Source organism: Ctenocephalides felis, unplaced genomic scaffold (assembly GCF_003426905.1).
Source record: "Ctenocephalides felis isolate EL2017-DRISC unplaced genomic scaffold, ASM342690v1 CF-g0.4_SCAFFOLD_01492, whole genome shotgun sequence".
NCBI lineage: Eukaryota > Metazoa > Arthropoda > Insecta > Siphonaptera > Pulicidae > Ctenocephalides > Ctenocephalides felis.
Window position 1 is genome coordinate 53583949 of NW_020537646.1, and position 9943 is coordinate 53593891.

The following is a 9943-nucleotide window of genomic DNA, read 5'->3' on the forward strand; positions in this document are numbered from 1 at the left end:
ACATAATCAACTCGGTCATAAATAACCCGACGCAGTTACATTTTTACAAACAAAAAGACCTCACAGACCATAAAAACCGCTTAGACTTAGAATCATATACTGGTGTCATTTGCCTACCGTACGTAAAGATTTATATTTTGTCGTCGTGAAAAAAACTATTTCAACAATGTGGCATTCTGTTGGTATGTAATTGTGATGCAACCCTTAGTTCAACTTTTACACAAATGAAATCTAAGTTCAATTTTGACCGCCTCAGGAATTTAGTATATCAATTAATGGCTCTAATTGCGAACTCTTTTATATTGGAGAAACTAGCCAAAACCTGAGTAAAAAACCTTAATCAACACAAAAATAATTCAAAAAATCCTAAGCAATTTAAAACAATGTTAACTGAGCATATTAAAAATTTAAATCATATATCGATTTTTTTAACCCTAAAATTTTACATTTTGAAGAGAATACAATTAAAAGAAGATTCGCTGAGGGGTTGTTTTACAATTACATAACGACAGAGTCATAAATAAAACGCAATGACAATACGGCCCTTATCGAAACGAACACACGTGGTTTCTTAATAGCGTGTCAAAATTCCTTAAAAAATAACAAAATCCCATCGCCTTTTAAATTTTCCAAAAAATATCAACACATGCTAAAAACTGCTTTGAGAAAAATGTGACATTTCTATCCTAAACTCCAAAGAGTAAATACATAGTTTCGACAACTTGTTAAGTTATCATGATTATTAGTGTGTTTTACCATTTGTGATGTTTGTGTTAAAAAATATATATCTTATCAATGTGCACATACTCATACCATGGATTAATAATGGTTTCATATGCTATATTAGGATACAAAATTGTAAGTGTTTTATTACTATTATTATTATTATTGTTTTTCCACAAAATTTCCTTTCATATAATTTATTTAGTTTCAATTTTTATAGTTAACTTGATTACCACTGAATGATGGCTAAGATGCTAGCCGAAACGTATGGATTTTAAATAAATAAATTTTTAAAAAAACTCATACTATTTTTATTGATGTTACGCCCGATTATTAAACTCAAATTAAACATATATATCAACATCAAATTCAAGACTATTCAAAAATATCACTCCTGGGCTGAAAAAAGGATTATTGACTTAATACACTAGTTATCATATAATTTTCTTAAAAATCTACAATACACTCTACGAACCATGGATCCACATCGTCATATCAAACCATTAGTCCCTCAAGTACACAAGAACAGGCAAGAAACCTTCAATACACGTGATGACCAATCGTTTTATGAATTTATCAGGCGCAACTACGGGATCTATATATATTCACAATTTAAAGCAGTTTCTAAATTAAATTCAAAAATCATTGTAAACACTAATAAACATGTCTTCTTATTAAGATGTCGAAAAGAAAAAATAATACCAAACTTTTACAAAATCAATGTAAAAAAATTCAAACCTATTTCTAATAAGTCACAAGATAATACAGTAGATAATCTTAGCTTAAAATTTATTTCTTTAACGATAGAAAGTTGCATTAAAAATATACACAACTTCAGGAATACCATCGCAAAAATTACCAATTGGCTGTTTCGTACAGTTGAGTCCGAAATTGTTAACGATTTTCTCCACTTCGAAAATATTAAAAACAATAAACATTCTATTAACCTAAAACAATCTTACAAAAATAAATTTAACAAATTATTACAAAATAAAATAGAACATAGTAAAATAACTTTAGATGAAAACGTCATCAACAAATGGCTAAAAAACTTCTCATCCATTGAGATCCCAGATAGACTTCGATACATTTTTGCATTAGGCCCCAATTTTGCTGTTCCCAACTGTCCTAACAATTTTAATTTCATTAAATTACTCTCGAACTTAGAAAATGGTTTACAACAAATTAAAGATCCTAAACTGAAATCTCATACCAGAACTCTTTTTTGCAAAAAATTTATTTCGTACATCAATTCTTTCAATATAAAAAATTCGAATTATACTGACATTCTTAGAGATCTCAAAAGCTGTAAATTATTTTTAAAAGACCATCCTAACATAATTGTTACAAGAGCAGACAAAGGAAACGTCACAGTTATACTTGAAAAAGAGGACTATTTACAAAAAATTACCGAATCACTCTCGGACGCCAGTACCTACACGACCATAAATAACGACCCAACCGAACACATTAACCGCTCCTGTCATAAACTTCTAGACAAATTAGTTACCAATAAACAAATCACAAAAGATACAGCTACAAACTTAAAAAATTTACACCCATACTTTCCAAGATTATACGGCCTTCCTAAAATACACAAAACAAACCTACCTTATAGACCGATTGTTTCAGACATAAATTCTCCACTATACAAATTATCCAAGTACATTAGTAATATCTTAACAACAATAACAAAACAGTCCCCATATTACATTAAAAATTCCTTCGAGCTTGTAAAACTTCTTAATAATATTTCCATTCCCAATAATTATAAACTAATTAGCCTAGACGTTATATCCCTATTTACAAATGTCCCACTAGACTTAATACTAGACGCCATCACTAGCAGATGGAGTGAAATTAGCCCTCACACCACACTATCCTTACATTGGTTTAGAGAAATCATCAAATTCATTGTCTCTAACACCTATTTTGAATTTAATGGATCATTTTATTACCAAATTTTTGGCACCCCAATGGGATCTCCCGCATCTCCGTCTTTAGTAGAAATTTCCTTACAATTAGTAGAAAACAAAATTTTTAATAATTACAATAAACAAATCTTTTATTACCGATATGTAGACGATATCATTACTTGTATTCCGGAAGAAGACATTAACATATTTACTGATAATTTTAACAATTTTAATAAAAAACTACAGTTTACCGTAGAATTAGAGACAATGAATTCGATTAGCTTTCTAGACATCAGACTCATACGTACAAATGACCACCGACTAATTACTAACTGGTACCAGAAACCAACTAGCTCCGGACGATACATAAATTACCACTCATACCACCCTCTTAAAATGAAAATTGCGACAATAATAAATTTAACAGACCACGCCATATTACTATCTGACAAAAACTTCTGGGACACGAACATTGACCTGGTTATAAACACACTGAAAAACAACTCATATCCTACGAACATAATCAACTCGGTCATAAATAACAGACGCAGTTACATTTTAACAAACAAAAAGACCTCACAGACCATAAAAACCGCTTAGACTTAGAATCATATACTGGTGTCATTTGCCTACCGTACGTAAAAGATTTATATTTCTCGTGGAAAAAACTATTTCAACAATGTGGCATTCTGTTGGTATGTAATTGTGATGCAACCCTTAGTTCAACTTTTACACAAATGAAATCTAAGTTCAATTTTGACCGCCTCAGGAATTTAGTATATCAAATTAATTGCTCTAATTGCGAACTCTTTTATATTGGAGAAACTAGCCAAAACCTGAGTAAACGCCTTAATCAACACAAAAATAATTCAAAAAATCCTAAGCAATTTAAAACAATGTTAACTGAGCATATTAAAAATTTAAATCATAATATCGATTTTTTTAACCCTAAAATTTTACATTTTGAAGAGAATACAATTAAAAGAAGATTCGCTGAGGGGTTGTTTTTACAATTACATAACGACAGAGTCATAAATAAACGCAATGACAATACGGCCCTTATCGAAACGAACACGTGGTTTCTTAATAGCGTGTCAAAATTCCTTAAAAAATAACAAAATCCCATCGCCTTTTAAATTTTCCAAAAAATATCAACACATGCTAAAAACTGCTTTGAGAAAAATGTGACATTTCTATCCTAAACTCCAAAGAGTAAATACATAGTTTCGACAACTTGTTAAGTTATCATGATTATTAGTGTGTTTTACCATTTGTGATGTTTGTGTTAAAAAATATATATCTTATCAATGTGCACATACTCATACCATGGATTAATAATGGTTTCATATGCTATATTAGGATACAAAATTGTAAGTGTTTTATTACTATTATTATTATTATTGTTTTTCCACAAAATTTCCTTTCATATAATTTATTTAGTTTCAATTTTTATAGTTAACTTGATTACCACTGAATGATGGCTAAGATGCTAGCCGAAACGTATGGATTTTAAATAAATAAATTTTTAAAAAAACTCATACTATTTTTATTGATGTTACGCCCGATTATTAAACTCAAATTAAACATATATATATATATATATATATATACATTAGGGTGGTCCTTAACATCGACGTTTTCGAATTTCCTTGCTCCCAAGGGCTCAAATGGTTCCATATTGATAAAAAACAATTCTCTGAAAGTTTTAGCTCTTAATATTGTCTTTTAGATAGAGTGCAATTCAATCAAAATTTTGTATGGAAATAGCATGAAAAAATTATCAAAAATTTTGCAGGTCGTCCAATTTTCAATAAAAAATGACATGAATTTTCACTTTTAATTCATTTGTCGCTAAGCTATACCTAAAAATTTTTTTTTATTTTCAAAACTTTTACCATGCTATTTCCATACAAAGTTTGATTGAATTTCGCTCTATCTAAAAGTTAATATTGAGAGCTAAAACTTTCAGAGAGTTGTTTTTCATCAATTTGGAACCACTTGAGCCTTTGGGAGCAAGAAAATTCGAAAATGTCCATATTAAGGGCCACCCTAATATACATATATATGTATATATATATATATATATATATATATATATATATATATATCTTATATATAAAAATGGAGCTCTAGATCAAATGATTCGGTAAAACTCGAAAACGGCTAAACCGATTTGGCCAGTCTTAATCTTGAAAAATTCGTGCTAATACAGAGATGGTCGGAAAGGTGAGATAATATTTTAAAATCGCGTAGAAACTTTACATTTTTAATTTGAAAATTTTTGTAGAAGCCTAATTTAAATAAAACAATGGACGGTGGCTAATACGTGAAATGTCAAACGTTTTTGACAGATGATATTCAATTACGTTTAATAGGATGTTTGACGTGAATATTATTTAATTATGATTAAATTGTAGTAAGTAGTTTTGTTTGTAGTTTTATTTATATACAAAAACCTTAGTAAACAGGCCGCAAGTGTTACTAGAGACTCAAAATATCAACTTTTTTGAAATGTTAATGTGAAAATGCACTTTTTGGCATATTTTTTTCAAACACGGTGCTCTGAAAGATCTCATTTGTATAATTATATACTCATTGGTATTTATAAAATATTTTCTAGGTTATATTATTTTTTGTTTATATTATTTAAATTCAGAACTTAAATTTGGTATCGATCAAAGGGACATTTTGTCGAATAATATTTTCCCAATTATAATTTCCCAGAATTTATCGAAGAATATAATAGATAGAAATATATGAAAGTCCGGGGTTAAAAAAGTCCACCACCGATGTGTCAAAAACCACTAACATTAAGCATTGTTTAACAACAATATTTCAAAGTAGAGCGAAGAAGATGTATAACCAGCTATAACCTTGATTCTTATGACTTTGCTATCGGGAGGTAAACGGTAATCTTTGAAAATCCATAATAAAAGTATTTTCTTCCGTTGGTAGTTTTTTAGCATTAGTTAAAAATGTAATTATTTTGTAAAATACTTTCAAAATTAAAATGAAACATTAAACCTGTTTGCCACCTGGCCGTTCCAAGTTACTCCCCCTATAGGGTAAAACCGTCCAGATAACAAATTTTTTAAAGACAGCAAAAAAAACTTCGAAATAATTTTTTGAATAAGTAAATTATTTTTCTATTGTGATTTAGTATAGTATGGCAAAACATGACTGCATTTTAAAGTTAAAAAATAATAATCTGTCTAATTGAATTATAGGCTAAGTTTGATGTGCCATCACTGACAGATGCATGCGCAGACTGCATCACCTGTCAGATGTTGACAGTAAATCTTATTTTATTTTATTTTTTGGCACATCTCAGCTGCTTTTCGGCAATAATAATATTGACATTACATTTTTCTTACTCATAATCATAAATATATTACGTTTTAATATTGTCTTAGTCTATATGTGAATGGAAATGTTTGGAAAATGACAGTCTTCACTTGTTTTTAATGTCTAACCAAGCCCTAAATATTTTCAAGGTCAAACAATGATAAGTGTTTTTTTGTAATCTTTTCCATTTATTTCTACAATCTAACTATATTTCTATGAATCAAAAAATTCAAGAAAATTTCCCGAACAAAGTTCAGGAAGATTCATGAAAATCCGTATTATAGTTTAGGGGGATTGATCATTCATACATTGTTACATAAGAATTTTATATACAAGATATATATATATATATATATATATATATATATATATGAATAAGTTCGTTAAGTATAAAAATAGAATTAATAACGCTATTATTTACTATGAAAATCTCTTTGCAATTTATATTATGACATACATATCTCATTACAATCTTTCACAGTATAATAATTCAAGATAATGTCTTTTAACAGAATAAATTATTTTCTAGTACACTAATACTCGAAATATGCAAGATAATACACAATACGTATTAAAGATAAAAAATTTTATTTAATAATTTCTGTTTAAATTCATGATAAATTATATTACTAATGCAGCCTAATATTTATAACTGCCAAAATTTAATGTATAGAATATTTGCATTTTTTGGACTCAAAAACATGTGTGAAGTTTATTACTATAAATTTTCAACTAAAACTTCAAATTAAGAAATTTAAAATGTTTCGGATTTCAATTACAGTAAGTATAACAAATCATGAATTATAGTGCATATAGTAGAAGTTGTGTCAGGTTGTTAATTGAAATAACTATTTAGCTTTTAATTATAAATCAAATATTTATATTATTATAGGTATTTCGATGTGTACGTTTTTATAAGTTTACACGGCAGAGTATTTATTTTTTTAAAGCATCATCACACTTAAACCTTATGATTATTATATGTGATTATTAATGTAAGAAAAATATATGATGTGGAATATCCTAATCGATTATACGCAGAAGTTATTGCAAGGTGTCGACATATTTTGCTATTACTAAGATAAGAGGTAAACATTATGTTCAAGTCGGAATTAAATTGACCGATGTGTATGTCTTGAAAGTACGACATTGTGATAGAACTGATGTGTTAAATGTCGAAGCAAATACCACGTTCAGGAAGATTGTTGAAGCTGATAAAAACGAGAGAAAGGCATTAGTTGATGTAAACTGGATTTTTGATTTTTTGCTATACTATAACTTTCGCTACCGAAAACTAATAATACAAATTATATTTTCATTTTAAGTTATTAAATACAAATAAAAGCACAGACGGACAGAAAAGATAATAATAGTTCATGATCGTATTCTAATATTGGTTTCAGATGCAGAAAATTTCTTCAAATGATGGCATGTTTACCATCTGCTCCATTTTTATGGTCAAAGTTGGGAGAGTATTTAACAAAAAGAAACATTGCATTTGGATCTAAGTCGTTGCCCGCAAATTTTACGATTATGCGTGCTATTGAAATTGTTATGGAAGACTTTATTACTGATTGTAGTATATTACAGGTAAGAAACTAAAAAAAAAACATTTAGGTTTTCTATTACCTAAAAATATTTTTATCATTCCTACAAAAAACTTGTTTTCTTTGTGAATCTATCTATGGTGTAGGGGACCTAGAGGCTAGTAGTAACAGGGGTAACTAGTAACAGATGTTTTTCAATAGGATCTTAAAAGATAAAATATGATTTTGACTCCAGTCTTCGTTCAGACTTCGAACGATACACATCGCTCAGCCGATACCAGTCATTTACATAACAAGTAATAGTGTAAACAATAGTGTTTTGTACCTGTGTCAGTACCTGCGACAGTGCCCGCATTGCGTAGTTTATACAGCCAATCACGTGTCTCCATTGCGGGGGACATGGCGTTGTTTATAAACACAGTGACATTTATAATTATTATTTTCATCGTGTCAAATAAGTGTCATTCAACAAGTTAATTTTTCAAAGCCTTAAATCATGAATAATATTTCTGAAAATTTTATCACTGAATCACAACAAATTCTACAAGATGATTCTACAACTAACGCAGAATTTGTCGAAACGCATATTCTACCACAAATGAATCAACAGCGAACTTCTTCGCAAACGTCAGAAGATATCGAAATGCTTCCAAGTGACAATAATTTGCAATCGCACAAACCATATCCAGTAACTTTCAGGGACATGCGTTTCAACGTGCAATATCAAGAGTGGAAACTGGCCATGAGTAAAAAAAGACAGCAAAATGAATCTGCACAAACCGCTAATGTCACAAAAAAGGCAACCACAAAAAATTATTGGTTAGATCCGATACCAACCAATAACTATTATAATGTATTACAATCGGTAGCTCCGGAAAACGACAAAATGGACGAACAGCCTTCAACTTCAGCGCCTCCAGTGGAAAAAGTTGTAACTCCGCCACCGATTTTTGTACATGGGGTCAATGACATAAAACCTTTAATAGAATTGCTAGAAAATAATGTTCAGAAACTCTATTCATACAAGACCATTGGTTTGAAGGAAGTTAAAATTAATACCAAGGATTCCCACACATACAATACTGTCCTCAAATTATTGAAAGACAAAGGTACTCAACTTCACTCATACCAGGAAAAAACAAAAAGGGCATTTAAAATTGTAATCAAAAATCTTCACCATAGTACAGACATCGAAATCTTGTCAAAAGAAATCTCAGATCTTGGGCATAAGGTCATACGAATTTACAACCTAAGACAGCGTACTACTAAACTTCCGCTAAACATATTCGTTGTTGAACTGCAGCAAGACAAAAATAATAATAAAATATACGCAACTGAATTTTTATATAAAACAAAAGTTATAATCGAACCCATGCGTCATCCTCGACAAGTTCCTCAATGCAGCAGGTGCCAATGTCTAGGACATACAAGAAACTATTGTACAAAAGATCCACGTTGCGTAAAATGTGCCGGTAATCATCTCACTTCAGATTGCTCATGGAAGGACCCAATAAACAGTAACGTAAGATGTGCATTGTGCGATTCAAACCATCCATCTAATTATAAAGGGTGCCCAATATATCAAGCAGAAAAACATCGGCGATTCCTACCACTAAGGACAAAAGAAATCGCACAACAACCTACTACAAGTAGCAGACCCTCACTAATACGGCCAAATGTTTCCTTTTCTCAAATAGTTAACAACGAACAAAACGCAAATAATCATCAAAATCCTCAAGAACATGAATCATCTACAAACATCAATCAAACAAATGTAAGTTATCAAAATGACACACATGAATTAAAATCTATGATAAAGACCTTAGTAGACCAAATAGGCATCATGCTCAAACTTCTGACAACCGTTCTTCCCAATAATAAATAATGGACACAAATTTCAAAATTTGCACATGGAACGCCAATGGTTTAATACTGCACTTACAAGAAGTTAAACATTTCATTATACAACACAACATAGACAAACTTCTCATTTCAGAGACACACTTCACAAGCAGAAGTTATATAACGATACCTCAATACTCCATCTATAATACAAATCACCCTGACGATAAAGCTCACGGTGGGACAGCAATAATAATAAAATCAAATATAAAACACCACACCATGGAATCTTTTTGTGAACATTTTCTGCAGGCTACAAACATTTCCGTACAATTTCTTCATAAATTTATAACTATATCATCAATCTATTGCCCCCCCCCAGACACACAATCCTGAAAAGCCAATTTGAGTCATTTTTCAACGCGCTGGGCAACACATTTATTGTTGGAGGCGACTTCAACTCCAAGCACACGTACTGGGGATCAAGGCTCATAAACCCCAGAGGACGCGAACTTTACAATACGGTTGCATCACTCAGTCTACTACCCATATCTACTGGCGAGCCAACCT